Here is an 18,286-nt window from a genome sequence, read left to right on the forward strand (position 1 = left end):
CTTGTCAATTTTGTTAATTCTTTCAAAGAACCAACTCCTTGTTTTGTTGATTCTTTCTATAGTTTTTTTTGGATTCCAAATCATTTAATTCGGCTTTGATTTTAATTATTTTCTTTCTTCTACTGGGATTAGGGTTGGTTTGTTGCTCTTTTTCCCGGAGCTTAAGGTGGGACATTAACTTGTTGGTTTGCAATTTTTCCAACTTGTTTTTGTAGGCACTCAGCGCTATAAATTTTCCTCTGAGTACTGCCTTTGCTGTGTCCCAAAGGAGTTGGTATTTTGTGTGCTCCTTACTGTTAAATTTCATAAACTGTTGGATTTCTGTTCTGATCTCTTCAATGACCCATTGGTGGTTCAACAATGTGTTGTTCAGTCTCCATGAGTTACAGGGTTTTCGTTGGTGGAGGTGTGTGTTCAGTTCCAGTTTGATGCCTTTGTGGTCTGAGAGTGTGCATGGAATAATTTCTGTGTTTCTGAATCTGTCCAGGTTTGTTTTATGGCCTAAGATGTGATCTATTTTGGAAAATGTTCCATGTGCTGCTGAGAAAAACGTATATTGTGTTGTTACTGGGTGGAATATTCTGCAGATGTCTGTTAGATCTAGTTGGTCTATATAGCTGTTCAGTTCTAAGGTTTCTCTTTTGAGTTTTTGCCTTGTTGATCTGTCCATAGGTGATAGTGGTGTGTTAAAGTCACCGACATTACTGTATTTCGATCTATGTATGGTTTCAGTGTAAGTAAAGTTTGCTTGATGAAGTTTGGAGCTCCGGGATTGGGTGTGTAAATATTTAGGATCGTTATGTCTTCCTGGAGGAAAGATCCCTTTAGTAGTATGTAGTAACCTTCTTTGTCTTTTCTTACTGATTTTGGTTTGAAGTCTATTTTATCTGATATGAGGATGGCAACTCCAGCCTGTTTATGGGGGCCGTTAGCTTGATAGAGTTTATTCCAACCTCTCACTTTCAAAAGATGCTTTTTTTTGGGTAAGATGTGTCTCTTGAAGACAGCAGAACGATGGCTCCTGCTTTTTGATCCAACTAGAGAGCCTATGCCGTTTAATTGGAGAGTTGAGTCCATTGATATTGAGAGTTAGGATTGAGAGATATTTATTAGGTCCTACCATTTTTAAAAGCTTTTATTTGGGCCTGTGTCTTGACAGTTCTTGTGGTCCTTAGGTGGTATGCTGTTTAGGTGCCATTTATTTCTTTATATTGCCTTTATTTTGGTTTTCTATGTATAGAACATCTTTCAGAATTCTCTGTATTATTGGTTTTCTTGCAACATATTGTTGCAGCTTTTCCCTGAAATGGAATGTTTTTATTGTTCCCTCAGTTATGAATGAGAGCTTAGCTGGGTACAGTATTCTTGGTTGTTAGTTGTTTGACTTAAGGGCATGACATATATGCTTCCAGTCACTTCTTGCTTGCATGGTCTCTGCTGAGTAATCTGGGGTGATTCTTATTGGTTTTCCTTTATAGGTTACTGAACCCTTTTCCCTGGCTGCCTTTAGGATCCTTTGTTTGGTTTCTACTGATCCAGTTCGGATTACGATGTGGCGGTGAGATGTTCTTTTCTGGTCAGGTCTGTTTGGGGTTCTAAAAGCTTCTTGTATCTGGATGGGTGTGCCCTTCTGGATATTTGGGAAATTCTCTGAGATGATTCCCTGAAGCATATTTCCAATACCATTGACCTCTTTCTCCAGACCCTCCTCAATACCAATTAGCCCTAAATTAGGCTTCCTAATTGTATCTTGGACCTCCTGAAGCGCTCTCTCATATTTCCTAGATTTGGATTGACTCATTTTCTGTTCTTTCTCTATAATAACTAAATTATCTTCAGCCCCGGAAATTCTCTCCTCTGCATTGTCTAACCTGCTATCAAAGCTATCTAATTTATTTTTCATCTCCCTTGCTACTAATTGCTCATTTCTGATGCCTTGCATCTCTTCTTTTAGATCATGTATGGATTTCTTTAGCTCCTTGATTTCCATTTGAGTGGTTAGCTCAGTAGCTTTATTTTTTTGAACATTTGCTGGAGTTCGGTCACCTTTTTATTTGTGGATTCTATGAATTCATCCATATTTCTTTGAACAGCCTTTATTATGGCTTCCTTTATGGCTCATTCTTTTTCACTTATCACCTTGTTTATGGTTTCCTCTTGTTCAGCTATGGCTTCCTCCCTTATCTCTTTCTTTATATTTTCACATTTTTCATTAATGATGTTTATCAATTGCATTTGTACAGTACTTGGAAGACTCTCCTCTAGGCTTGCCAGTGACTGTTCCATTGGCTGTTTACATTGGGTGGGGGAAGTGGGAGGTGTTGTTTCTTGATTTGACATTTTTCTTGAGTTTCTTGTTCTGCCCATTTGAAAATGGGAGCAAGATTAATACTAAACACGATTATAGTTTTTCATATATAACCAACCTAGACCTCTGTAGCTGGCAGACTCTAGATGTTCACGAGTTTTGATTGGTGTTATCTCTCTTTCTTTTCGTGCAGTTACCGACTAGTCTAATTTTTCACTGATAAGCAATTTATATTCAAAACAATAAGCCTCTCAATCCAATCTCTATTGTCTTTAAGTCCCTCTGAGCCTAGAGGATAATTAAACACCTAGATATACAATGTTGCTCAACAGCCATCAAGTGTAGATCCATGCAGTATAAGGGTTGAAAGAGGAGCAGAGGTCCAGAGATAGAAAAATAGAATGAGAGAGGTCAGGGGGTAAGTAGGTAGAGTATTTGGAAAGTATTAGAATAAAACTTATGTGTTGCTGCGCGACTAGCTCTTAGCCCAACCAGTGGCTTCACTGTGGACCATGGGATGGATCTGCGAGCTTCTGTCTGAGCGCGGCTGGCGGACGTTTTCCTGTGGTGCTTCCAGGGGCGGCCCCAAGCCAAGGGTCTGGGGATTGAGAGTTTCAGGACCTCTCAGCAGGACCAGCAGGAAGCCCCTCTGTTCCCAGGGGCGGGGCCCAGCTGGGGGCGTGGGCTCCAAGGGCGGAGCCGTGCCTTTTTGGTTCTCAGAAGGGGAGCTTGGCTGCTGGTCGGCCCTTCAGATCCCTGCTGTGTTTCCACTGCTTTGTCAGAGTCTGTGACTGTGGGGGCGGCCCTCGGTGGTGTCTTGCTCAGGGTTTCCAGCTGGAGGATGCCCCGCTCGAGAATTGAGGGGGGGCAGATGCTGGCTCCTATTTACCCGCACCCCCTACCCACTTATGTAAGGCAGGGTCTCAAAGCCCTCCACTCTCCAGATCCAGTGGCCAGGGTGAGGAGCCTGGTGGGCGGGTGGGAGCTGGGACAGCTCCGCCTCCCCTGGTGGGGTGCTGAGTCTTAGGGTCCGCCCGCTTGTCAGTCTCCAGTCAGAGGGCTGGGGATTGAGCCTGTTGGGCGGGTGGGAGTTGGGACAGCCCCGCCTCCCTTGATGGGGTGCTGGGTCTTATGGGTAGCCCGCCTGTCAATCTCCAGTCAATGGCCTGAGGGAGGGGGCTGTTGAGGGGAGGGACAGGATTCTAAATTCCTTGCCCCCCTGCTCCCGCCAGTCTTTCTCGGGGCGGGGTGTTGGGGTCTGAGTTAAGTTCTATTGCTTGGCACCCGCTCTGCTTTCCCGATGTGTTTGGGGACGTGCTGTATTACTCACGCCTCTGCGTCCTTCTGTGGGTGTTCCATGGTGGTGGGGAGTCTTTCACTCCCCTCGGGTATCAGCCGCGGCCTGTGTTCTGCGTCTGGGTCCCGCTGCTTGCTGTCTGGTTCCGCGTCTGGGTTCTGCTGCTTCCGCCTTTCGCTGGCCCGGTTCTGTGCTGGTTTCTGCAGCCGTTGGGCTCCCAGACTGGTGCCCTCCACTGCCGCCGCTTTTCATGGATTAGAGCCCGTGCCCGCCCCCGCTTTCCCCGCGTGGAGCCGGTGCCAGCTCAAGCCGCTTTTCGCAGCTTGGTCTGGTGCGGCTTTCTGCGGCTTTGGGAGAGAGGTGGGGGAGGGGTCATCGCGTTCTGAATTCTTTGAGAAAGTTGGATGTGAGCTTTATCTGGATTTCTTTTCCGGTTTGAGTCCTTCTCCGTTGCTTTTTGAGTTTGTTGTCGTGGATTTCTTTTGAAAGTTGGCTCGTGGGACTCCCTGGTTCTCTCTTTTTGTTAGAGAAAGCTAAGCAGCGTCCCTATTGTCTCGGCGCCATCTTCCTTCCACCAATAACAACTTCTATCCTAATTGCCCACCTATCTCTTCATTCTTCTCTACCTAATGATCTGTAGTTAATTTCACAAGATCATTTACTTTATTTTAATACTAGATGTTTTTTTGATTTTTAAGTTTAATAATTTATATTTAATAATTGGCATGTTTATTTATTTTAATGTTAATTTCTGACAAGTAATGACAACAACAGCAATAATGTTACAAGTAACTTCAAACATATACTCCGGAAATATCGTATGTAGATCATATGACAGAAATTACATGCAATACATAACTCATATCCTTGCATTGCAGAACTCCTCCTCCCTCATCCAGGATATTGTGGTAACTTTCTTCCCCATATGCATCCTTACGAACCCCATCCTCTTCCCACTGGAGTTCATAGGAAGCAATGTATGTAACCATTTTAGGCCATGATAGATGCTATTGTCTATGATTTCACAAAGGAGTATGAAAGACAAGGAGAGTACAGAATGACACTCTGTGGTGACCATGGACAACAAATCATGGTTTTTGTTGTTGTTGTACCAGTAGTGGAGCTTGAGTTTAGGGTCTGGCACTGTGCATGAGATACTTTGCTCAAGGCTGGCACTCTACCAGTTGAGTCTACAGCTTCATTTCTGACTTTGTGGGGTTGATTGGTGATTAGACTCTGGACTGTCCTGCCCAGGCTGCAGCCACCTGTGTCCAGCGTAATCATGATTATCACAGCTTAAGTGTTGCATGCTGGTATTCTTCCAGCTTACAACAGAAACTATTAAACTGGTTTTCCTCATGAAGAACCACTTTTGCCAATAACCAGTCCTCCCCCTGTTCTTCAGGATTATGCTTTGTCTCTACTGGATCACAATCAGTGTATTCAGCTCCTGTTCCTTTCTCCATTCAACATAAATCAATAGCCTTTGGCTCCAGGGAGGCTTAATATGGATACTGGCAATGGAGAAAGCAATGTCATATAGGAGCTTCCTAATTCACACATCCCTGACAGAAAGAGAACACAGTATGGTTCATACAGCCTGGAAGAATCAGACTATACTGGATGAATCAGACTAAAGGGCTGGAGGGAGACAGCATCTGCGGTTCCATCCTGGAACACTAGATACTCAGAAAAATGAAATCTGAGGATTGTGGCTTGAATCCAGCCGAGGCAGGAAAGTCATGTGAGCCTTTTATTTTCAAGAAACTACTCAGAGAAATACAGAAGGGAGGCTGTGGCTCAAGCCTGAGTGATTTTGTCTTGAGTAAAAGCTCAGGGACAGCACCCAGAGCCAGATTTTAAGGACTGCTAAAAACAACAAACAAAAAATAAGAAAGAATGGGAAAGAAAAGGCGATATTTTCCTTTTTTATTTTTGTGTGCCAGTTCTGCAGCTTGAATTCAGGGCCTGAGCACTGTCCTTAGGCTTCCCCAAGGTTAGAGCTCTGCCACTTATGCCACAGCACCCCTTCTGGCTTTTTCCTATTTTATTTTATTTATTTATTTTTTTGCCAGTCCTGGGCTTGAGCTCAGGGCCTGAGCACTGTCCTTGGACTTTCTCAAGGCTAGAGCTCTACCACTTGAGCCTCAGCACCACTTCTGGCTTTTTTCTATGTATGTGGTACCGAGGAATCGAACCTGGGTCTTCATGCATGCTAGGCAAGCACTTTAACCACTAGGCCAAACTCCCGGCCCCTTTTTCTTATTTTAACGTATGTGGTTTTCTAACTTTTCCAATTAATTTCCTACCTGGAAGCTGCAGGAGCAAACACGGAGAATGCCCGGGTGTCAAATCTCTCCAGGGCTCTGCTAATGTCCCTGTTCCTCAGGCTGTAGATGAAGGGGTTCAGCAGGGGAGTGACCACAGCATACATCACTGAGGCCACCACATGGTTTCTGGGGGATCTTGACAGAGCTGAACCAAAGTACTCCCCCAGTCCTGTGCCATAAAACAAGCTCACTATGGACAAGTGAGAGCCACAGGTGGAGAAGTCTTTGTACTTCCCCCCTGCAGATGGGATTTTCAAAATGGAGGACAGAATTTGACAGTAGGAGAAGAGAATGCCTGAGGCAGGGAGAACACCAAGCAGGATGCCAATAACACACATGACTATCTCATTGCTGAAGCTGTCGGTACAGGCCAGGTGAAGAAGCTGGGAAGGGTGGCAGAAGAAATTAGCAATGTCCACAGTCCTGAAGCAGGTAAGCTGTAAGACAATCAGATTGTGTAGCAGGGATTCCAAAAGACCAAGTGTGAAAGACACCCAAAGTAAGGAGACACAGAGACGAGGGTTCATGATGCATGAATAATGCAGGGGGTGACAGATGGCCACAAAGCTGTCATAGGCCATAGCAGTCAGAAGCATAGAATCTGTACATGCAAAAGTGATGAAAAAAGACATCTGGGTGAGGTAGCCCCCATAGGAGATGGATCTGCTGTGACTCTGGAGGTTCATCAGCAACTTAGCGACGGTGGTGGAGGTGAAGCCGATATCAATCAAGGACAGATTGGAGAGGAAGAAGTACATGGGGATGTGGAGGTGGGGGTCAGAGGTGACGGCCAGGATGATGAGCAGATTTCCAAGCACTGTGAACAGGTACATGGACAGGAAGTGTGCAAAGAGGACACGCTGGAGTTCAGGATCCTCTGAGAGCCCCAGGAGGGAGAATTCTGTGGCAGTGGTTACATTTTTTGTGTGAGTATGTCTCCAAACACTTAAAAAGAAAAACCAATAAAATACACTGAAATACAAAAAGAAATAAAATATCCCTGGCTCTTTATGCTTTGAATGGGAATAGTGACATGCGAATAATTTACACTTAGTACTCCGATCTTTTTCTTAACTGGGGCAAAACCAGTTTACATGAAAGTCATTAATGGTTTTCCTGCTCTCCTTCTTGTAATCATACATCAGATATATGAAGACAACTTAAGTATAAAACAGATCTTAATTCACTTTAAAAAGGGAATGGAATATCCTTTCAATATTACAATAGTTGAACTGGACTGGCATTAACTAATACTGAGATTAAATGGACAGTTTAGAATGAAAACAGTGTGCCTCTTACCGTGTGTGTGTGTGTGTGTGTGTGTGTGTGTGTGTGTGTGTGTGTGTGTGTGGCCTGGTGATTGGACCACTTCATGGTTTTCCTGTAACGCCTTCCTACAAAAGGAGATGCATTCAGTGGTCATGATGTGAAGTACCTACAGTTTATCATTCCAGCACTTTGGAAGCAGAAGCAGGAGGAACACAAGTCTAAGGCCAGCCTAGGCTACATGGTAAGGTCTTGTCAAAAGAAACACACACACACACACACACACACACACACACACACACACACACACACACTTCTTGGGTTTGGAAATGTAGCTCATTAGAAGTATGTGCTCATCATGGACAAGGCCCAGTGAAAACAACTAAAAGGGCATTTCCATGATATATATGCTATAGACATGGCCAAGGTTTTTCCATCAACGTCTCCACTGTGATGAGCAGAACTGAGGCTCTAATGGAAGAAGCCATTGCCTCTGCTCCAACGTGGCCTCTGCAGTGTCAGTCAAGACATTTGAAGTGAAGATCTCTGAACTGGAGCTGGGCACCAGTGACTCACGATGATAATCCTAGCTACGCAGGAGGTTGAGATCTGAGGATTGCAATGGGAAGCCAACCATGAGACTCTTATCTCTAATGAACCTGCAAAAAAACAGTTTTGGTGGTGTAGCTCAAGTGGTATAGCACCAGCCTGAGAGAAAACATGACAGGACTTCACCCAGGTCCCAAGCACACACAAAAGAAATATGCATGTATATCTATGTGCATATACACACATATAGTCATGTATGTATCTATACCTCTGTATATTATGTATTCATGATGGTCTTCCTGAGATATTGCAATCCTACCACCTGAATGATGATAAAGAAAATTTTAAGATTTTCTTTCCACTTTCCTTCCTAACTCTCCTATGCCTCAGAACTTACAGAATTTCAAAGCTGCTTTGTAGGGTCTGGGCCAACACATCTAGCTCTGAATGATCTCCCATGCCTGCTGTACCTAATACAATTAAAAACAAATTCACTAAGACGCTTCTGAATGCAGAGATCCAGCCAAGGAGGAGAAGAACAAATGTAGACTGGACTTCAAAAATCACAGACTAAAAAGACAGGCTAATTAGTAACTGTTTTTTTTTCTCCTCAGTGGATCAAGGCAAAATGCACATAATTACACAAATCAGTCTGTGCTATCTCAGTCTCTGTGGATTTTCCAGTATTAGAGATGGAAGATGAGTAATAGAAAAATGGATGTCCAGGGCTGGGAGTTTGGCCTAGTGATAAGAGTGCTGCCTAAGACGCATGAAGACCCGGTTTGATTCCTCGGTAGCACCCACACAGAAAAAACCTCAAAGTGCTGCTGTGGCTCAAGGGTAGAGCTCTAACCTTGAGAAAAGCCCAAAGATAGTGCTCAGGCCCTGAGGTCAAGCCCCACAACTGGCAAAAAAGAAAGAAAATGAATAAATGGGTGTCCAAAGTCCAGCATATCTTTCTCTACTACTCACCAATAAAATATCTGCCTACACACACACACACACACACACACACACACACACACACGCAATGTGAAAGGCAAAAAGTTAATCAAACAATAAAGTTATCAGACAGATGTTGTAGCTCACACCTGTAATCTTAGCTAATACTTCTGAGAACTGAGATTTAACATCAGCCTGGATGGCAAAGTCAATGAGACTGTTACCTCCAATGAGCCACTGAAAAGCCAGGAGTGCAGTTGCCTTTGAGCAAACAGTAAGGCACAGTACAGCCAGGAGTCAATAAGACTGAGGGAAAATACATCAAATTAAGGAGCCACAGAGATGAGTGTTGCAGGTCACTTGGTAATGTGGAGTGTGACAAATGGCCACAACCCTGACAAAATCCATGGCAGTCAGAAGCATATTACCACCACACATAAAAAGGATGAACAGAGACCTTGGTGTGAGGCAGCCCCCATAGGAGATGGTTCTGCTGTGACTCTGGAGGTCCGCCAGCATAGAATGGTTAGTTTGGCACCTCATGCAGAGCGCAATTCGTCTTGAATTTGAAGTTTTCTTGTTCTCATTGCTGTGTGGGACAATTGGTCATAGCCTTCAGAAACTTTGAGGCAGGTGTTTGATGTGGTAGTGTAATACTTGTTAGTTTTCATTTCTTTTGTTGTTTTGGCGCAAGTTAAAGCTTTATTATAGGCAAAACCCATCAATGTTCCTGTCTTGTAAACATACTGTCCTACCATAAGACTCAGTACCATAGCACCTATAAAGAATAGTAAGCAGTCTCTGCGGTTTATGAATGTATTTCGATCAATGTCACCCCTCCAATATTGTCACCGTCCCCTACTTACACCTTCACTCACTCTTCATAATTTTGTAGGATATACATTGGATGCTTGTTTGCATTCTCCCCATCTTCTCCTCTTCATCTACCCCTTGATGCCACTCCAATCCTGTCCAGTCCCCACTTCCTGGTGTTTATTTCTCAGAACATTGATTTTGCCTTTCTATGGAATTACACCATTTCAGATCTTCTGGAATCTACCATATATCAGTGAATACATTTGTATACAAGATCATACAGCCCAATGTATTTACTAAGGAGTTTGTGAGCTAAATAAACCTTGCGCATACAAAGGAAAACATAGATCCTAATTTACTCTCTTTAACATAATTTTTTTCCAGATCTTTCCAAATGATACAATGTTGTCCTCACTAATGGATGACTATGTATAGATACCACATTTCCTGGCTCCATTGGCCCACTGAGGGTGCTCTGGGATGATTCCATCCATGTCTGATAATCTACCAACAGCAGAATCCTCACATCCTTCATACTGTTTTATCTTTTTTTTTCCCCAGGCCGCGCTCCTTCCATATGGCTGCCCAATTCCTCATCATAATGGGGAATCTGTGCCACTGGGGAGTGTGGGGGGGAGGGAAACGGGTACCAAGACATGTGAAAGGGTATCAATGTATGTGAATTAATGCACCTTCTATCTGGCAAATATCATGTAACCCTTTTACTAATTACAATAAAAAAAAGAATCCTTCTAACATCTGTAGGACCTCTGTGCACTTATTGCTTTATGTTTTTGATCCTCTGGATCATTCCAAGCGGTGCAAGTTCAATTCATTCCCCATACTTGTGCTACAGTGAATCCTGGGACTCTGCTCCATCATATGGGAACATCAAAGAAATGTTGCATGGGGACTCCGCTGGTGTTTGCAGGTATTTCGTCCTGGGAAGTGAAGGATATGTTTGTATAAATAAAATATTTATAAAATAAATAAAACTCGCAGGGTAGAACAATGATATTCTTGGTGATGTTTTGTGTGGATCAATTGTAGAACAACACAAATATTATAAACGTTACTCTAGTTTGTCCATAATATGTAAGGCTTTGGTAAAGCATATTTTAATGCTAATGAAAATGAAAATGGAATGGTTCTGCCCTTCATCAAATAAGTATAAATGACCAAAGTTTAAATCTATAAATCTTCTTGCTAGACAAAGCAATTTTCAACCAGGAATGCATTTTTTTCTTATGATTCTGTCAGCCCTGTGTGTCAAATGTCCAAAACTTGGCCTGTTAATACACACAGGTTGGTTAATTGTGACCTGTGGGTATTAATCCTCCAAGGCCATATAGAAGTCAAGGATGAGCCTTCCCTCCCTTGTCACCAGCACAATGGTCCTATATCTGTCTCCTCATCACCACCATCTCTGCCCTTCTGTGTCTTCACCTCTCTCCTGAGGACAGAGGCTGTACTTGTGCTGAGCACCAGATCTGGGGTCCTCAGATCTGTCAACCTGAGTCTTAGCTGAGCAGTTTAAGCAATTGAGTGGGGCAGGATGGGCAGTGAAGGACTCTCAGGAATGTCTTCTCTGCAGCATGAGGACAGGTAGGATGGTTTGGGTATCACAGGGGGTGAGGATGCCCATGTAAATCCCTGCACACAAGGGGACTGGAAAGGGTATGTCCTCAGTGAACTTGCAGGTAGGGTTTGAAGGTTACGGATACCAGTATATGTAATGGAGAATTATTTAGCTACTGTGCTTTTCATTATCATTTGTGGCTCACCAAATGCAGCAGGATATAAATGATTCAAACCAGTTTCCTAAGTTTTCATAGAGGCTGACTGAAAAGAGGAGGAGGAGTATGAGAAGTACGAGGAGTAGTAGAAATAGTAGGGAGAGGAGGATGAGGAGGAAGAGAAGGAGGAGGAGGAGGAGGAGGAAGATTGTGATGATGATGAAAATGACAAGAGGATGTTACATCAATGAAACTACTGGCAGATATGCCTTGTGTCCCTCTCGGAGATCTGGTTCTTAGGCCATTCTTTCTCTTTTCATATGCTTAACCTTCTGTGGTGTGTGTTTATGTGTGTGTGTGTGTGTGTGTGTGTGTGTGTGTGTGCGCGCGCGCGTGTGTGTGTGTGTGTTTATGTGCAAGTACATATGTAGGTTGGGTGACTTGAACTCAGGGCCTGGGTGCTGTCCCTGAGGTTTCTGCTGAAAGATACAGCTCCACTTCCTGCTTTTTCTATTTAATTGAAGACAAGTATTTCTCAGACATCCCTGCCCCAGAATGGCTTCCACCTGTGAATCTCAGGCCTCAGCCCCTAGAATAGTTAGGATGAGAATTATGAGCCAACTGCCTCTGAAACAATGTATATTTTTAAAGAGCAGGCTGTTTACCTTCCTCTTATTCATTTGGTTAAACAACAGATGAGTTGATGAAAGGAGTTATTCCATCAGAATCCTTTCCTACCATACTTTACTAAATTGGTTTCTGAATTGATACATAAGACCCTGTATGTATTCATACACCTTGATAGTTGAGATCTAATTTCCATGTTTAAGAGAATGTTCAGCGTTCTTTGTTTCTATGAGCCTGACTTATTTCACTCAATATCACATTTCCGGACTCACCCATTTCCCCACAAATACCATAATACCAGAAAAGGCAAGTGCAGAGGAACCAGAAGTAGATTTGTGCCTGCTTGATATCAGAGATGAATAAGAATCGGATGGGATTGGGTTTTTTCATTGGGATAAAAAATATTCACTGCACTAATGGCTGGGAATCTGCTTTGTTCTCCTAACCCAATATTGCTCTAGTGGCTTGGCCTACTGCTGGCCCTTCCCCCAGTGGATGGTCCACAAATCCTCCAGCCCAGTTTACCACCCAGAATCTCAATCTCTACAGGAAACCCTACTCTCCCAACCTCTCAGTGGAAAGGCTTCCTAGACCTAGGTCTGGGCACTGGCTCCAAAAATAGGCTCCTAGACAGAGACATGCATCATAAGTGTGTAAAACGCTTAGATTCCCCCCTGCTGCCCTGGAACCTGCTCCCCCCACTATACAAGTGTGTGCTGTACTGTCAGGTGATCTTGCTCTAGCCAGCCCAGTTGTTCTTTGCTTTTCAACACAGCTGTGTGTCACATGTAGAAACTTCACATGTAGAAAAAGCCCGAGGAACAAGGCATCCCAGAGTGAGAAGATTCTAGAAGTAAGGGAATGCAACACTTCACCATCATTCACGAGTATATTGTATTGCATGGGTGGTGCAAAATTCAAATTTGTATGTACTTGAATTTCACATGTATACAGTTGACAATTTCTGGATATGTGTTTCATTCTCCTAGCAAGATGTTTTTTGTTTATGAGCAGTTGCCCAAGTGATATAGAGGCACAAAATCTAACCCAGGTTACAGATTTCCTTCTCCTGAGAATCTCAGAGGATCCAAAATTACAACCCATGCTGTTTGCGCTCTTCCTGTCCATGTCCTGATCACTGTGCTGGGAAATCTGCTCATCATCCTGGCCGTCAGCTCTGACCCCCAGCTCCACACCCCCATGTACTTCTTCCTCTCCATCCTCTCTTTGGATGACATCTGCTTCATCTCCACCACTGTGCCCAAGATGCTGGTGAACCTGCAGACTCACAGCAGAGCCATCTCCTGTGCAGGCTGCCTCGCACAGATGTGCTTCTACATCATTTTTGGCTGTATGGATGTTATGCTTCTTACTGTGATGGCCTATGACCGCTTTGTGGCCATCTGTCACCCCCTGAATTACTCTGTCATCATGAACCCTCATCTCTGTCTCTCCTTGGTTCTGCTGTCGTTTTTTGTCAGCTTCTTGGAAGGACAGCTGCACGTGTGGATTGCATTGCAGATGACCGATTTCAAGGAACTGGAAATCCCAAATTTCTTCTGTGACCCTTCTCAAATTCTGGATCTTTCCTGTAGAGACACACTCTCAAATGATGTCTTCAAATATGTTGTTGCTATCATTTATGGATTTCCTACAATCTTTGGAATCCTTCTCTCTTACTATAAAATTATTTGTTCAGTGCTGAGAATTCCATCATCAGGAGGGAAGTACAAAGCCTTCTCCACCTGTGGCTCTCACCTGTCAGTGGTGTGTTTATTCTTTGGGACAGCATTCGGTGTTTATGTTGAATCAGCTGTGTCACATTCTTCAAGGGGCAGTGCTGTGTCCTCAGTGATGTACACAGTGGTTACTCCTTTCCTGAACCCCTTCATCTACAGCCTGAGGAACAGGGACCTCAAAAGAGTCCTGATCAGGCTGTTGAAACGAGGAGCTGACATCAGGAGGTAGAAAATCCATCTGTAATATGGTTTTGCAGAGGAAAAAAAATAAACCTCATTCCTGTAAATCCTACCTGACTGTACACATTCTTAGTATTTTTCTGGCTTCATTAGTGTAATTGATGACACAGGAGCACTGTGTCAAGGATATTCATGTGGAAGGATTCATTTGTTTTTAATGTATAACATTTTAGTTTGTAAAGATCATGCATGTCTAGAGATGGTCACTCCACAAGCTGAATTTTACAAGGGTTGGATGTGAATTTTCTATCATGGATATTTTACTGTTGCTCCTCTCTGGGGCAGCAACACGGGAACAGGGAGGGACACACAGGGCCAGCCTGTAGTCCCCTGGGAGCTGAGCGAGATGGTAAGTGTCGATGACCCAGCCCTCCCCCAATTACTGGGGAAGAAATAACCACGCTGAGTCAGAAGCAGTGTTAACCATGAAAGCGCATCAGATCTCTCTGCTGATCTCTGCTGATCTGATCTGCTGTTCTCTCATGTTCTCTGATGCTCTCATGCCTTTATTGCATCAGACAATTAGTTATATACTGTTGGGGTAAGAGAAGGTGGGAACTGGGAAGCTAGCCAATAGGAAGAGGGCCTCTGTGCTACCACTAAGGGTCTGGGTGGGGCTGTCAGATACTGGGCAGGACAGGGAAAAGGTGTCTATTGTTAAAAATGTATTTAAGTTATCCAAAAAAGGGAAAATGAGGTCTTTGAACTGGTATAATGAAGACTGTTTCTGTGCGTTGTACTTCCTCCTGCATTGATGTATCTGCTAAGTATTATTCTGTCAAAGCAGGTTCTTTTATTCTTCCATATGCAACTTCAGGGTATCTGGTTTACTTCTTTGAGGTCTTTTATCCAGTATAATGTAGACTGAATTTTTGCATTGATCTTTGGGGAGCAAGGAATTTAGAAACCTGTCCCTTCCCTCAACAGCCCCCTCCCCCAGACCACTGACTGGCAACTGACAGGCAGGCGGCGCTAAGACCCAGTACCCCACCAAGGGAGGTGGAGGTGTCCAAGTCCCCACCCACCCACCAGGTTCCTCTCCCAGGCCTCTGACTGGAGACTGACAGGCGGGCTAGGCCAAGACCCAGCATCCCACTAAGGGAGGCAAAGGTGTCCCAGCTCCCACCCGCCAACCAGGTTCCTCTCCCAGGCCACTGGGTCTGGAGAGTGGGGAGCGTTGAGACCCTGCCTTAAACAGAGGGTGGGGTGTGTGGGAAAATAGGAGCCAGCATCTGTCCCCCCAAATCTTGAGCCGGGCATCCTCCAGCTGGGAATCCTGAGCAAGACAGAACCGAGGGGCCCCTCCACAGTCACAGACTCTCTGACAAACAGCAGGGAACTGAAGGGCCGACCAGCAGCCAAGCTCCCTTTTGAGAATCCGAAAGGCTAGGCTCAGTCCTTGGAGCCCATGTCCTTAGCTGGGCCCCGCCCCTGGGAACAGAGCAGACAGCTGCAGACCCTGCTGAGAGCCCCTGGAAACTCCCAAACCCCAGATCCTTGGCCGGGGGCCCGCCCCTAGAAGCAGCACAGGAAAACCAACCACCCGCCCAGCACACTGAGACTGAAGCTCGCAGATCCATCCCACAGCCCACTGTGAGGCTACTGGTTGGGCTGAGAGCTAGTCGTGTAGCAGCACACAGCCTCTGGGAATGGACCGAATACCTGCAAAAACTGCAAACTCTGACCTAGTCAGTAGAGGAATCAATTTGGCCGAGAATCACAGGTATTCACATATTCCCAGGACCGCGGTCCCAATCCAAGTAAACACCACCGCTACCTACTGACCACAGAGTGAACTAAACAACAGTTCTCAATGCTGAGGAGAGTGCAAAGAAGAATTATGACATACATAAATAATCAAAGTCCCACGCAAAGCCCAAAAGGTAACAAGAGCGAAGGGACAAGAGAGATCTCACCACCCCAAGAAATGACACCTGAAGAGACATGAAACAGGACCCTATTCAAGGAGATGATTGTGAACATGACTAAGAGATTAAAACAGAACTCCAAAAACAATTCCAGGAACATAAGCAGGAAATCTCCAAAGAGCTCCTCAAATTCAAAAGAGAAATGGAAGAAAAGATTAATACCCTCAGAGCAGACATGATCAGCTCAGTGTCCACACTTCAAGCAAAAATGGAGGCATTAAGCAGCAGATTGACTGAGATGGAGAATAGAGCATCAGAAACAGAAGACAAAACACAAGAGCTGGAACAGAGAATCGCCACCTTGGAAAAATCAGTCAGAATCGACCAGAGAGAGCTCCAGGACCTGGCAGATGCAGCAAAGAAGTCTAATCTTCATATAATAGGGATTATTAAGAGGGGGCCGAATTCCAGGACAAAGGTATGCAACCTTTATTCACCAAAATCATAGCAGAGAACTTCCCCAACTTCAAAAGGGAAAATACTCACATTATTGAAGGTTTCAGGACCCCAAGCAGGCAAGATCCTAGAAGGAACTCACCTAGACATATCATAGTAAAGACATTAGACCCAAATACTAAGAAATTGATCTTAAATGCTGCAAAAACAAAGAAGGAGCTCTATTATAATGGGAAGAACATTTGAATTACAGCAGATCTCTCCACACAAAACCTAAATGCAAGAAAAGCTTGGGAAAACATCATTGATGTCCTGAAGACCAACAACTGCCAACCCAGAGTGATATATCCAGCAAAACAAGCATTTACATTGGAGGGAGAAACAAGAATATTTCACTCCAAAGAGAGCTTTATGAATACGTGCACACTAAACCAGCATTACAAAGAATACTAATTAATCGAGAACAGATAGTAGAACATCAAGAACCCCCATCAAGATCAAGAAGCAAACATCTATAATTCACTAAACACAAAAGGGGAAAAAAGAGAGAGAAAGAAACCTAGAAGTAAAAATAAATTACGACAATGTACACTGACCACTTCTCCATAATCTCCCTAAATGTGAATGGGCTGAACAATCTAATCAAAAGACACAGAGCAGCAGACTGGATTAAGAAACACCACCCATCCATATGTTGCCTCCAAGAGACCCACCTCACTGCCAAAGACAGAAACAAATTCCAAGTGAAAGGATGGAAATGAATTTTCCACTCCAATGCACCATGCAAAAAAGCAGGAGTAGCAATCTAAATCTCCGACAAAATTAACTTCTCAGTAAAATCAATACATAAAGATAGAGACGGCCATTATATATTAGTAAAGGATACAATCCATGCCCATAATATTACAGCTATAAACATCTACTCCCCCAACACGGGAGCACCCAAATTCGTCAAACAAACTCTTTTAGAATTACAGAATAAGATAGACTCAGACACAATCATTGTGCATGACCTCAATACACCACTCTCAACAAATGACAGGTCAACTCAACAAAAGTTAAGCAAAGACACCATCGACTTAAATGACACCATAGCCCAGCTGGGCTTAACAGATGTACACAGAATCTTCCACCCAATGGCGAAACTTTTTACATTTTTCTCAGCAGCACATGGAACACACTCCAAAATAGATCATATAATAGTTCATACAGAAAACTTAAGCAGATATCAGAGGTCTGATATAATCCCATGCATCCTATCAGACCACAGTGGAGTCAGACTAATTCTGAACAATGCAGTCAAAGTAAAAAAACATTTAATCACATGGAAACTGAACAACACACTTCTGAATAACCCCTGGGTAACAAATCAGATCAGAAATGAAATTAAAAACTTCCTTGAATGTAATGACAGTCAAGAAACATCACAAAGGAACTTATGGTACACAGCAAAGGCAGTTCTAAGAGGCAAATTTATCGCACTACGAGCGCATATTAAAAAGACAGAAGAAGAGCATGTAAATAACCTTAAAATAAAACTGAAACACCTAGAGGAGCAAGAAAAAGTTAATTCTAAAACAGCTAGAAGGACAGAAATAACAAAAATAAAATCAGAAATTTCAGAGATTGAAATAAGATCTACTATACACAAAATTGATAAAGCAAAAAGTTGGTTGTTTGAAAGTGTCAACAAAATACAGACCCTTAGCAAGATTAATCAAAAAAAGGAAAGGGGAGACTCAAATAAACAAGATTAGAGACCCCATGGGAACAATCACAACTGATTTCCAAGAAATCCAGTCCATAATGAATAGGTATTACCAGGGCCTATATTCAAAGAAACAAGAAAATCTAGTAGAAATGGATGATTTCTTAAATAAATATAGGCTACCCACACTGAACAACAATGAGGTAAACAAATGGAACAGGCCAATTTCTTACAATGAAATTGTGGAAGCCATCAGGGAAATGCCAACCAAAAAAAGCCCAGGTCCAGATGGATTCACTGCAGAATTCTACAAGGCATTTAAAGATGAAATAACACCTATACTCTTGAAACTCTTCTGAGAAACAGAAACAGAAGGAGAAGTTCCAAACTCATTTTATGAAGTT

General features: G+C 43.5%; 2 pseudogenes; one reads left to right on the plus strand and one right to left on the minus strand.

Annotated features, from left to right (window-relative positions):
* Positions 1-6,038: 6,038 nt before the first annotated feature.
* LOC150068057 (olfactory receptor 7E24-like) lies at positions 6,039-6,768 on the minus strand (annotated as a pseudogene).
* A 6,109-nt stretch (positions 6,769-12,877) lies between these two features.
* LOC150068058 (olfactory receptor 7E178-like) lies at positions 12,878-13,839 on the plus strand (annotated as a pseudogene).
* The last annotated feature ends 4,447 nt before the right edge of the window (positions 13,840-18,286 follow it).

The sequence above is a fragment of the Megascapheus bottae genome, chromosome 1 (assembly GCF_031878675.1).
Source record: "Megascapheus bottae isolate mThoBot1 chromosome 1, mThoBot2.hap1, whole genome shotgun sequence".
In the NCBI taxonomy this organism is placed as follows: domain Eukaryota; kingdom Metazoa; phylum Chordata; class Mammalia; order Rodentia; family Geomyidae; genus Megascapheus; species Megascapheus bottae.